The 14,720-nt window shown below is 36.1% G+C and overlaps 1 protein-coding gene across 1 annotated transcript in view; it reads right to left on the reverse strand.

Moving 5' to 3' along the window:
• The window catches only part of LOC106075536 (FAD-dependent oxidoreductase domain-containing protein 2-like), a 64,465-nt gene that overhangs the window by 47,231 nt on the left and 2,514 nt on the right, over window positions 1-14,720 (reverse strand). The window lies entirely within an intron of this gene.

The following is a 14,720-nucleotide window of genomic DNA, read 5'->3' on the forward strand; positions in this document are numbered from 1 at the left end:
AAGACAGTGACTTCATACAAATCGCATAGAATCAAAATGAGTATAAATATGTGCATTCAATATTTACATCATAGTACTTTTTTTTTTTCAACAACACATAAGACACTAGCATGAGTTTACAGTGTACACAACAGTTCACGTGAATTTACGAACATATTTGACAAGTTTCTTATAATAAACCAGTTTGATCAGTTTTGAATAATTTCCAATTTTCTAGTGTGCCTGTGTCCCCCTGTAGCTAGGGCTGAAAGGTGACATCAGTCATTAGCTCTTTGTAGTTGTAGTCTTTGAGATACAAACGTAACAGACAGGAAACAGACAGGAAACAAACAGACAGGAAACAGACAGGAAACAAACAGACAGGAAACAAACAGACAGGAAACAAACAACCAACTTGATCGCTAAACAAAACAGGACCAAACGTATCACCGCAGTACAAGAAGGAATCATTTTAGACTCGAAGCAGGAAGTTTTGACGCAGCCGTTTTGGCACCGGAGACGTTTTGGCGCGAAATGTTTCTTTAAAGAAGAATACATGTCTCTGTTTTGTTTGTGTCTAACGTAGTATTCGTGTATAGAACAAGAGATATTTGATCCATTATGTTGGTCTTTTTTTTTTTTTGTAATTATTCCTAAATCACATTATAACACCAGTATGGGTTTTATTATTGTTCAAATCAAAAGACAAAAAGTGTTGCTGTTTTAAGAGGAAACGAAAACGATGTATTTAATTTCTAGTGACCTTCCCCCCCCCCACCTCACATATAGCTTATAGGAGTAGGGGGGAGCAAATTAATATCATGGTCCCAGGTAGAAATCTTACCTTTCCTAACTTTTTATATTAAAAATTAAAACATCCAAACAAGTCTTCCACAGGATGGAAGGGATATCGCTGCGGCGGGAGGGGTTTGATTCCAGGACATTCGAGACTATATGGCAATATTACACGACCGAAACCTAGCCGGTGCGTAGTATAGTTAAATTATGTATTACATGTATATACGTATTTGTAATTGATCTTTGTTGGCTTGTGCATGTTTGTTTATTAAGTGGAACATTTATTCTCAAAAATATTTGTTTTTAAGTAATTAAGTAACAAAAAACAATTGAAACAATGATTAGGGTATAAAAATCTATGCGAATTTTCGTTCACACAAAATATAAAGTTCATTTAATTTAATTAATTCATGGTGTCTCCAGCTCTACCTTCAAACTAGGTTCGGTGATTGAAGTCATGTCTTCAGTTGCTTCCCCTTTATCTGTACATATTGAAAATCTGTCACCCAATCACACTTACCCAAAATAATTTTTCAATAAAAAAACAATCTTTTAAAAGTTTGTTAGCTTTTAAGGACATTTAACTAATTCAATACTTTTTTAAAAAAATTAGTTTTGGAAATAGAAATCAATGGTTATAATCTTGTGCATTTAGCAGAACTCGCATATAACAATTCGGTGGATGGTGGTTGAATTCATACTATACATACACTAATATAGTTTTGTGAAATAAACTTTATTGTAAAAGCTACGTGTTTCTTAAAATTATAGTGAAAATATATCGAGACAAAACGTATCCTGCGCCAAAACGGCTCGCGCCAAAACATCTCACGCCCAAACGGCTGCGGTCACGCCAAAATGGCTGCGCCAAAACGTCACGTACCGTTTTAGACTAGCTTACCAATTTTTTTGTCTATTCGACAATATATTCCATCTCAATACATTGTTGAAGTAAACAAATAAAGGAAACTAAAAACCAAATCTACAAGTGGACTCTGCCTCTCTAAACAGCTATTACAATGAAAACATCATGATAGCGTATCAATATTATTTTATCTTTGCTTCAAAATTATGATCTAGTTAGATTATCAACGTTAACCTACAAATCAATAGATATTTGTTCCCCCCCCCCCAATCAAAAACTAGAAAAGCATTAGACACTTCATTTCATGATATTTTGTTGCTTGGTCGCAAAAACAAATGTAATTCCATTTATAGGAACTGTTTAATTGAAAAACTTTAAAACCTAAGATTACAGAATCATACAGAATCATTCGGTATCCTTTTTCTTGTACACTATTCAATGTGTAGTGAACGCACAATGTGTACAATAAAATTGGCTTTATGTCCCCTATATATTATATTCAATATATATATATATATATTATATTGAGGTCCGTGGTCAGAAATTTTTTTTTTGAAAAGGGAAAAACTAGAAATGTGCTTTGATTTTTTGACCAAATATTTTGGACGATAGAAACCTCATGGTGAGAGAAAACTAAATGTCAAAACATGAACTAGAAATGATAATGTGTACACCAAGAACTTAGAAATGATAATGTGTACACCAAGAACTTAGAAATGATGTACGAAACACTACTTCTGAATAAAAGAAAGACTAAACGAGCTCGCTGTTATGACCATTCATTGCGTACACTTGGACTATTTACTTCCCTGTAACGGCCGCTTACCAATCAAGTACCCACTTCGATGATCATCATTATTTATGGAACGCCTCTGCTAATTAAGGATTATATTAATGAGTACCAGATCTAGAAACTGTTGACCTGGGATGAAAGAGAGAAAAAAAAAAGTCCAAAAAGAAAGAGAATAAAAAAAAAAACAGGTTGACGGCGCCCCGGGGCAATTCAGGGGCGAATAAGAATGATGAATTCATTAGTCGCATACAAATGCCTTGGCCTGGGGTAATGTTTGGATCAATTTGAAGTGCGCCGTAACTCTGGCTCCGTAACCTCCCGTTTTAGTAGTGGGCTAGTGAGACATTATTGGGTGGACATTTTAGTGTCAGAATTTGCGCTATTCAATTTTAGCTTTATCGTCATAGGAATCCTTGGGCCTTAGTCTTTGCCTTTCTTTTAAAGTTATATTATTTTACTTTTATTCACTTTCCAAAAGATACATTGCATAAAATAACTAATTTTATGGTATCACAAGAAATGTAAGAAATTTGTTCAGAATTGTTCAAAGTTCAGGTTTCCTTTGCAATATACAAAGAAATTTTGCCTGTCATACATGAAACATGAAGAATATTAAGTAAATATGAAGAGAAAGCAGGTTGTAAAATCGGTCGAGAGATTTATTAGTAAAAATTCGCATGAGATTAAAATATTCCAATATAATGTTCCGAGAAACATATATCTAGAGCAGGGGTGGGCAAATTACGGACGCGGGCCACATGCGGCCCGCCGAAGTGTTTTATGCGGCCCGCCGACGCTTAAAGAAATCAGATGTTCCCACACATTACACATATAAAAATGCAAATATATTTATATAAATAATTGTAAATATATATAGAACTAGAAATAATTGAAACTTCTGATTCTTATCACTTTTCATGAAGAGACTAAAGAAACATTGTCTTTAAACGTCATTCTTAAAAGTAAACGAAGATTATTCTTAATGGCAATATTTCGAAACATTCAGTCAAAGACAAACACAAGCCAGAATTTATTCAATTCTATCAAAAACTGTGTTGAAAGTGTTGGGTCAGCTTGTACAAGATGGCAAGTGTTACAACTAATGGAGCTCGTGCTTTGACTAAGAAAAACAGGCTTTTTAATAAAATAAGGCATTGAATATCAAATATATTGTTGGAATTGATTTCTCAATGATCTTATTATTGGCACAGGGCCAGCCTAGGCCTAAGGCAAAGACAAAGTGCTTAGGGTCACCAATTGGTGAGGGCCTTGCACTGACTTTATCCTTACTATTTTAGAGAAGAAATAGCGAAACTTGTCCTCAATGTTATTGTTGAAGTACAATAGGTTTTTGATAAATTGAATAATTTTACTGTTGTCGCTTTTTTATTTTATTTGATTTGAGGCCACCAAATTCACTTTGCCAAGGGCCTCCAATTATCTGCCGGCCATGACTGGCATTTCCGAGAAGTACTTGAAGATTTAGAAACAAAACATTCCGATATTCGGTAACACAGTAGTATCCGCTGGCCTAGAATATGGAATCGCAAGGAAGAAATAGTTAGGTTCATTGAAGGACATTGACTGTGACTTTGTTACTAATATTTCTAATGAAGACAGACTTCGTGTTTATCATTCAATACATTGCAATGTTATTTTTGCAAATGAAATGTATCTGCATCTTAAATCTTTTCAAACAAAGTTATTCCATTTCTTGAAGCAGCGATTGATATCGGGTCTTAACATTTTCCTTAGCTGAATGGTGAAACTATTTCTAGTGGAATGGATTAAATTACAAGACTTATTTGGATTCCTTGATTGTGGAATTAAAAAGCAAATTTTAAGACGTCAAGATCTTGGAACTAGTTTTCAATACCATCAGCTCACTATTTAATGCAGAAGCTGATTTAGCTCCAGATGACATACCTCCAAGCAAATTATGACCTGAAATAGTAATTCCGGTGAGTTCTTCCACAGAAGTTTCATACTGCCAGAAGCATACTTAAGAAAACTTTGCTGCGAAGCTGTCACATTATTCGGAACGAAATTCGTCTGTGAACACGCTTTATTCCGTTTGTTTGTATATTATGAAGTGTTAGAACAGGTCGATGCTCACTGACTGTAATTTGACAGCAGTCGCAAGAACAAAACAACTAGTAAGCTAGTTCTACAGTTACAGAACATTATGCACGGATGTAAACAGTTAAATGCTTCACATTAAGTACAATTGTATATTTGTGGTGAAATGTTGTGATGTAAAAAGACAATGACAAAATTAAAAAAAATATTCGTAAAATTAATTCAAGAAATTGCTAACTGTTGTTGTAATTCCTCAATTGGGAGTAAAAAAAAAATAATGTATGCGGCCTGCCAGTCCCCAAATTTTTTTAATGAGGCCCTCGGTAGAAAAAGGTTGCCCACCCCTGATCTAGAGCAACAGAGAAAACCAGATACAACCAGAAATGTGAGAAAACATGGTTGCAAAACACAATATAAGACATACAGTTAGTAAGAGGGGAATTTTGAATTGGCATGTAGAATAGAATAGAATAGAATAGAATAGATAGATAGATAGATAGATAGATAGATAGATAGATAGATAGATAGATAGATAGATAGATAGATAGATAGAGAGTGCTTATTTTATGACGGTACGCACCGGTACGGCGTACCGGCACCTTTTTCAATGTGGGGAAAAATAAATACTTTTCTTGTATTTTGACGTTTATTATTAATTTATTAGTAGTTGAAAGTTAAGCGATCCATCGCCGAGTACCGAAACCTATTTTTTTTTTTTACAAAAAAAAAGCACTGGATAGATAGATAGATAGATAGATAGATAGATAGATAGATAGATAGATAGATAGATAGATAGATAGATAGATAGATAAATAAATTTTAAATAAAAACTGCTATATCTGCATGTAGCTTCATGAAAGTGAGGACATTTATCATAACATGTTTGTTATCCGATGCAGTCGCTCAATCTGGACAGTCCATACATTTCTCCCTGGCTTGCTCTCTGTTAAGCTGGGCATGACAGGACAGTAATTGGTTGTCAGATTTCACAGTAACCCACACTGACATGAGTGCCCTATATGTTCCCAGACTCCTCTAAGCCACCGATAAGAAAAGAGTCATGTCGAAATGTATTATTAGAATTATCAACCATTTCTTATGTTGAGTTTTTCTGTTTTGTTGTAGGCCTATAAGTAAGAAGCTGCATACTACATATAGATCTGTGTGCTGGAGTCTCAGACTACATATAGATCTGTGTGCTGGACTCTCAGACTACATATAGATCTGTGTGCTGGACTCTCAGACTACATATAGATCTGTGTGCTGGAGTCTCAGACTACATATAGATCTGTGTGCTGGACTCTCAGACTACATATAGATCTGGTGTGTGTTGGACTCTCAGACTACATATAGATCAGGTGTGTGCTGGAGTCTCAGACTACATATAGATCTAGTGTGTGCTGGACTCTCACACTACATATAGATCTAGTGTGTGCTGGAGTCTCAGACTACATATAGATCTAGTGTGTGCTGGACTCTCAGACTACATATAGATCTAGTGTGTGCTGGACTCTCTGACTACATATAGATCTAGTGTGTGCTGGACTCTCAGACTACATATAGATCTAGTGTGTGCTGGACTCTCAGACTAACGGATACAAATTTTGCATTTTGTCTGAGCTTTTAGAAAGTACTGTAGTCCAGTAGATTTGTTTGTGGGCACATTGCCAAATACAAAATCGAATTTTCTCGAAGCCAGAAATTCTTCTGCACTATTTTGTGTGCAGAAGTGATAAGTGTGCGTGTGTGTCGGCATGTAATGTTTCTGCTTGATTGTTTGTGTCTTGTGTGTGTGTGTGTCAGCATGTAATGTTTCTGCTTGATTGTTTGTGTCTTGTGTGTGTGTGTGTCAGCATGTAATGTTTCTGCTTGATTGTTTGTGTCTTGTGTGTGTGTGTGTCAGCATGTAATGTTTCTGCTTGATTGTTTGTGTCTTGTGTGTGTGTGTGTTTGTGTGCGAGAGAGAGACTGAGTGTGTGTGTGTACTCATCTAAAGACTATGGATGTTACCAAGAAAAAAAATAAATCATATAAGTTCGGCTTCTAGTTATTTTTTTTTTTATTTCCTATTCCAAATGCAGCGAATCACATTTAATAGGTGTCCTAGAAGCTGTGCCTATTAAACGGAATAAGCAAATATGCACAACGTCTGTTGCAAAAGAATATGAGCATTATAGAGCAGCATAGATTGTGTTTTTTTTTAATTGAAATAAAAAGGGAATTAAGTCAGTGATTCGATTCTGTGTTCTGTTAGTAAACAATTATCACTGTAATACAACACGAAAAAAAAATTTAATAAAAGCCCTTCTTCAAATCTTGGTAAAATTAAATACGTTTCTAAACTATCACTTTAGTGAAATCTAATGCAATTTGTGGCTATACATTTTTTTTTTTATTAAATATATTTTTTTTTCTTGCGGGAACTGAGCACGTGGTTTTTTTTTTTTTTTTGTTGTTGTCTGAAAGATAGAAATGTTCCCATAATTCCCAGCTGAATCCCGTCAACTTCTAATTCGCTCCCCAGAAAGTTTCCTTTGATCATTGGAAGCTGCTACTTTCCTTAGAAGATCACAACTATGTTTTTACGCGACTTTCTTGACCAGGTTTCTTCATCTTGTTACAATATTTTCTTTTTTTTTATTACAATACATTGTGACAAATAAAAAAAAAAAAAAGTGAGGAAAAAAGCCAAAAAAAACAAAAAAAAATCTGTTTTTTTTTCCTTTCAATTGTCTCGAATAGAGAATGATGAACTCAAACTATACGTTCCATTTTAGAATACACTTTGATGTCCATTTAATTTGGTAAATGCGTGAAGTGGGCGGAACCAACAGTACAACTCTGCTAAGGAAAAGACAACCTGTTCTAGTCTGTAGTGTAAAAATCTTTGTGACAATTTTTTAGCTCCCAAAACCGACATCTAGATCTAGAAGCAAGCTCTAGACCATCTGTCAATACAACCAAGTGAATGTTCTATCATGTAATAATTTACTTTCCAACTGTAGTACATTTTTTTTAAGTTTCTTTTTTTTTTCATGTACTTTAATGATTGTATTATTATTTTTATCAAATAAAAAAAAAAATAATTTTAAAAAGTCAAAGATGAAAGCAAATTTCTTATTCCATATGCTAGGACAAATTCGTACAAGTGTGGCAGTGGCCCTTCTTCCCTAGAACTATTAGAGCATGGAACAAGCTGCCATAATCAGCCAGGAAAACCAATGAATTTCAAGTCACTAGATTAACACATGGAAACGCGTAAGACGTAATTATTTCCTTATTTGAAGGAACGTCTGCAATGTATTAGATAAGATAAGATCCTGGCGTAGCCAGGATTTTTTTTCGGGGAGGGTTTTGGGGGGGGGGGATCCCGGACCTCCCCCCCCCCGCGAAAAAAAATTAAATTATATATATATATATATATATATATATATATATAATTATATGTGTGTGTGTGTGTACATAATTAATCTTTATTACATTCTGACCCTTTCGGAAGACGTTTATTGTTTATTGTAGACTCCCCGCCCTTGCTAGCAAGGGGGTCTGGGGGAGTTCGCAGCGCTCCCCCAGCGCGGGGCGAAGCCCCGCCGCCGAGCACTATTTCTGGTATTGAAAGCCAACAAAATGCATATTCTGAGGTATCTACAGTGCATTATCTGGCTATTAAAAAGTTTTATTTCAAAAACCTAATGTGCTATTCTTACTGAATTTGACCCTCTCGCGCCGTTCGGCGCATTTTCCGGCAAGCTGTTTCCGCAACTCTTATTTTGCGTAATTCATTTTGTCGGAAAACATGTCCCGCAAAACCTCATGCGACGCTCTGTCACAACCTTATTAAGGATTCCACTCCCAGTTCGGCATAATTTTTCTTTGATTAAGACCCGATCTCTATGACTGACTCCTAAAATCTGTCTTTGCCATCTTTGTTGAGCTACATTTAGTGTTTTTCAATTTCGGCAGAAGACTATTCACTCTTAATTAATGGAGCCCAAGCCACTGGTAGAAATTTGTAACCTTTCTTGACTACGCTCTTGGAATTACATGCCTGTATTTCGCTTTAGATTTTATATCGAAAAGGAAAGTTTTTTCGTCAAATCATCTGTTGAGGGGTTTTAAACTAAAAAATCTCTGGGTTTTTTTTTTGTTTTGTTTTTAATTCAAAACCCCATTTAGCTACGATCATAGAATTTGGTGACTGTAGTTTGCTTTAAAATAATATTGAAGAGAGAGGTTTTCAACTCTAAACGCTCTGTAGGGGAATTTTAAACTCAAAACCATCTGGAGGGGTTTTAAACTTTAAAGAAAAAGCCATCTGGAGGAGGGGGATTTAAACTTAAAACCCCTTTGGCTACGCTCATAGATTTTATAGTGTGTAATTTGCTTTTTTTTATATTGAAGAGGTACTTTTTAGCTTCAAACCCCAACTGGAAGAGGGAGGGGGGTTAAACTCAAAACCCCTTTGGCTACGCTCATAGAATTTTGAGTGTGTAATTTGCTTTTTTGATATTGAAGATGGGGTTATCGTAAATTTTGGATGGGGTTTTAAAATCAAAATCTTCCTCAACTGTGCTGTTGGAATTTGGGATTGTTGTTTGCATTTTTTTTGTTTTGTTTTATAGAAGAGGGGGATTTAACTGCAAAAACCTCTGGTAGGGGGTTTAAAATTCAAAACCCCCTGTAGGGGGTTTTAAACTCAAAGTCCCCTGGTAGAGGGATTTGTATCTCAAAACCCCCTGATAGGGTTTTTAAAATCTCAAAACCCCCTGATAGGGGTTTTTAAAATCTCAAAACCCCCTGGTAGAGGGTTTTTAACTCAAAACTGCCTCGGCTGTGCTGTGGTAAGTGATGATTTAGAATTAAAATCTCACCTAAAATAAACAAAATGAAAGCAAAAATCAGTCACTTAATTCCGCCTCCCCCCCCCCGGGGGGGATTTCATTTCGGGGGGGGGGGGGTTTGAACGCCAAGAACCCCCCCTGGCTACGCCCATGTTTTCTACAATACCTTTATTCAAGTCATTCCATCACGGAGGAACCTGGGTGGGTAGGGGGACAGCTGATCTCAAAAACGGCTCTAACGATTTTTCTAGAAATTTAACAGTTGATGTATAGCGCTGAGAAAAGAATTACAAGTTCGTTGGCCACATGGAGAAAACCGTTATATTTTTTCAAAGAATAAATACATGTAAATTTGGCTGGAGACTATATCTAGGTCTAGAGCCAACATGGCGTAGTCAGCCTTATTACCGTAATTATGCGATAATTCAGTAAATTTAAAGTTGCTTCAATTTTATTGAAGTTTATAAGCGTTGCTTATATTTTTACGTAAATCTAGTAGGTATAGATTACATTTAGATTCTAGATCTAGACTGATCTTTAGAGTTCTCAATCAGAACGTTAGGTCTAGTGTTAGATCTAGATGTCCATGTAATGAACAGACCAATAAATCATGGCACAAGTATGCCTTCCTCGCTGGCCGTGTTCAGCAGCTGACGGTGTGAATGTGAACAAGTGTGTGTGTGTGTGTGTTATTATGAGTGACGCAATAATTAGGTAAGACACAGAAAATAATATTCTTAAAATTGCACACACTGCTCAGCAGTTCAGACATAGCGTTAATAACAAGATCCCACATGAGTCCAATGAATGGTAGGATATTATTTGGCCTTTCAAATCCTATTCAACAAATAGTATATATATTGATAAATCTGTTCTATTAATTGTGTGGTGTAACATACGTTTGGTAATTTCAAATACTATTTTAAAATATTTTAATAGTGTTCAAAAAAATGGTTGTCCTCCCATCGCGAGGACACCATCAAAGAATGGAGCGGGCCTACCATTGATAGAGGTTTTAAACAACTTCAATAACAAGGCAACAGACAAGGAGGAATGGGGAAAGACGGTCGACAAGTCTTGCTTGGTGCCCCAACAATCCAACAGACTAAGGGATAGGTATAGGTAAAAGGGGTAAAAAAAAATGGTACATAGGTTTGTAAAATCCGTTTGCGTATTTATTTTTTAGAACATAAGGATTTGTTTTCAGTAGACTGAAAGTTGCCGTCACAAATTGTTTGTAACATGCAATGGTCAATTGAGTTGGATTCCCAATAACGTTTTTACTTTTTGTTATCTAAAGTTGGAGGACAGACGGACAGTAAAAAAATCAATATCTATTTTTTTATGGGAAAAGTGAGGGGGGATGCTAAGAAGTAAAAACACGTGAGTAGGACAGGGCTCCTGCTAAATGGAATTATACCCCTTCGGATAACAATGCTTAAATCCGCCCATGAGGTCCAACTGCTTTTTTATTAGCCGAGGTAAAGGTGTAATTAACTAGCGTGATTGTGAACGTATGGTCAGTTCAGCTGTGTCCACAATAATTCTGGAGGCATGGCTAGCTCTTAAAGCTGAGGCACAGAAAAATATTTTGAATCCAGGCCATTTTGTGTGTGTGTGTGTGTGTGTGTGCGTGTGTTCGTGCTGGGCTTCGAATCGTAACCCATTGCTAACTAAGATGTGGTTTACGAGCTATAATCCCTAGCAAGCGTTTGTTAAATTATATCTTCATAAATATTTGGAGGACTTTAAAAAAAAATTATGCTACTATAGACAAGAAAACATTTTTTTTTTAAATTCATCTTTTAAAAAGACATTACCTTCATTAATATTCATTATACAGCTTAAAATATAATAAAATAAAACATAAAATAATTTTACAAATATTTGGTTCAAACCTGGTACCGAACCCGTGATTTTAACACCGTCCGATGCCTGAAAGTATTGACCACTTCAGACAACATGACTTCGTACGTTTGCATTTATTTATTGATACATTCTATGGACATCTAGATACACTGGCGGATCCAGAACTTTGGAGTGGGGGGGGGCGATTTTTTTCCAAACCCTAACCCTAACGCCCAGTAAACCCTAACCCTATGCATAAACGTGCGTACAGCATATATAAATATATATATATTCGAAATATGAGAATAAAATAAGACTGTTTCTCAATCTTCGGCGAAAAAAAAAAACAGAAAAAAAAAACAGTCATGTTGAAGCCTTTCTCTTGCAAGCTTGGGGATCTGGGAAAGCGCTGCACGTATCCTCAGTGGGGTTCGGGGCAATGCCCGACACCCAAAAGCGTTTTCTTGCATTCTTTACTGCAGAAACGCATTCTCCTGACATCTACAGCTTATTATTCATCAGTGAGGTTCGTGGCGAAGCCTCAACGCTAAAAGCGTTTTTTGGCATTCTTCACTGCAGTAACGCATTCTCCTGACCTACAGCTCATTATTCATTCTATTATAAAGGACCTTTTGAATAATGTGGAAAAATATTCTAATATGAATTTATAGTCCCTTAAATACATTGCAAATACAACCGATTTGTTCTTTGAAAAGATAAGATACCCACCATATTTAGATTAAGGCTTTGAGGATCGCCGCCGAAAAAAAAAATATCCGATTAATAATATTCAAGAAAATGTAAGTGTAAATTGTGAGTTATAGTCCTAAATTTATTTCACTCGAAAATATGAGATAGAGTAAAGGTTGGAAAAAGTCGACTAGGAAAAGATTATCTGGCTTTTGAACTCATCTCAACCGTGACTGTTTTATTGAAAAATTTTGTTTGAATTATAACTTTTCCAAAGCAAAGTCTTTCTTAAAATAGTTATGATAAATTCACGTAAAATTACACAAACTCTGTCTGGAAAGGGGAAGGGCGGTAAAATAAAAACGATTAATCCTCGCTCGTTTTTATAATTTCTGCTAATGATTGCATTTTGCATTAAAGAATAGGGGTTGGGCGACTCGATATTAGAATTTACTTTACAGCATATATAAATTATATTAGTGACAGATTTTTTTAATTTTGTAATAACTTACAATAATACAAAAAGAAAAAGTATTGGTTGTCCGATGGGGGGAAGGTGATTGCATGTATCGCACTTCCACCTGTTTATATTATATAGATATTCGACTAATTTTGATCACATACTATGATTTCTCCATAAAAGTAGGACCCCCCCCCCCACTAAGGGTTTAGATGGGACGGGCAGTAGAGGTATTCGATCCTCCCCTTCCAATCGGCCAAAGATGAACGACATAATATAAAGACCGGTTGAAATAACAATAACAAGTTTTAATCATATAGATATTTAATTGATTCTGTTACCAAGCTGTGATTTCCGCAAATAAATAGGACCGCCCCCCCCACTAGAAAGTTTATGGTGGGGGGGGGGGGCGGATTGATGCCATCGCCCCCTCCCGACCCTACGAAATCGGCCAAAATACTAGAAAGGGGGGGGGCGAAATAATCTAAAAATAGGTTGAAATATAAATAATTAGTATATATTATTAACACAAGTAATAAATTCGTATACAAATTGTGTGAATTCTATACTAAAATTCGTCCGCCCCATCGGGGGGGGGGGGTCGACCGAGTGGGGGGGGGGGCGATCGCCCCTACCGCCCCCCCCCCCCTGGATCCGCCTGTGTCTAGATATAATATTTGATCCAGACTTCTGATCTAGAACTCTTAAATGAATAATTGTAAAAGTTTAACTTGATTGGAGAATGGGTGTGGGAAAAACAACGTGTAAATACTATTGACCAGATAGACATACAGATAGACAGACACTGAGTTGATAAAAGTTTTATAATTTTAAAAAAGCTGTCAAACTAGTTATTTACGTATCAATACCACAGCCTAAAAACAGAAGTATAAAACATGTTCATATCATAGTACGGACTAGTACAGGTGCTCAATGACTACAAGAAGTACCGTCCTACGTTTAAAACATTTTGTTCTATTTTATTATACCGCGTGCAACTCTGTTGGATAGAATGCCCTGTATCTACGTGCTAACTAAACTAATGAGACGATAGCGAGTCTTTTAGTAACATATCTTTAGTTCATAATTATTTCTCCTATCACGTCTTTTTACAATACCTCTATTCAGGTCACAACTTCATGGAGGAAGCTGGAAGCTGATCTCTAAAACGGATCTAACGATTTTCTTATAAATGTTTGAGTGGGTGTATATCACTGAGAAAAGAATGACCAGCTCTTTGGCCACACGGGAAACAACTCTAGTTTGACCGTTATCATTTTTCAAGTAATGAACACAATTTAAAGTTGGCTATAAATTGAAGTGTGAGGCGCGTCGGGGATCGGAAATACTTTTGGCTTCCGAAACCGGGGATCCCAGATTCGAATCTTGGTGAAGACTGGGATTTTTAATTTCGGGATCTTTGGGCGCCTATGAGTCCACCCAGCTCTAATGGGTACCTGACATTAGTTGGGTAAAAGTGCTGGCCACATGACACCCTTATTAACCGTAGGCCACAGAAACAGATACCATTAGCACCCTATAAAGCACAAAGTCTGAAAGGAGAACTATACATTGGAGTACGTGTAGATTCTAGATAGAGAAGTAGATCCAGATCTAGACTAAATCTTAAGGGTTCTAAATCAGAGGAGCAGACGGTGACTCAATCAAGGGTTCTAAATCAGAGGAGCAGACGGTGACACAATCACGGGTTCGATACCCGGTTATATACCCGGTTTCTTTTTTCTTTAATATTTTATATAATTATAAATTACATAATGGGGGAATTGTCTTTTAAAAAAATATTTTCAAAAAGTTTTTCTTGTTATTGCTTTGTACCACTACTGAGAACTAGCCACTCTTATATTTTTCTAATCATATTGCTTTGTTTTCTGCTAAGATTTTATATAGCTTAAACCAACCAAGATAAAAAAAAAATATGTAAGCCTATGTATGAAGACTTCTCAGCTATGTCTAAATTTAAAGCCTATGACGTAGTTAACGGCCTTGTGCGTCAACGTTTTCCCTCGCCTTGTGCATAACCAACACACACACACACACACACACACACACACACACACAAACAAACACACACACACACACACACACACACAATGCTAATTGTCCTTATTCGATCCAATATTTGAGTCAGAAATCCCAACATTTTGTTATGTAACTACAAGCACGGGGATACTTCATTGTAACGCTAGTTTGTTATTAGGCTATCTTTTGTGTTGCCATTATTTCTTTGTTTCCTTCTGACATGCGAAATGTTACAGAAATATCATGTAACAGCCATAGCCATAAAACTTTATTATCATTTGTAATGAGTGAAATCGATATTTTGAGATTGTTTTGGGGGAAAAAAAT

The sequence above is a fragment of the Biomphalaria glabrata genome, chromosome 2 (assembly GCF_947242115.1).
Source record: "Biomphalaria glabrata chromosome 2, xgBioGlab47.1, whole genome shotgun sequence".
NCBI lineage: Eukaryota > Metazoa > Mollusca > Gastropoda > Planorbidae > Biomphalaria > Biomphalaria glabrata.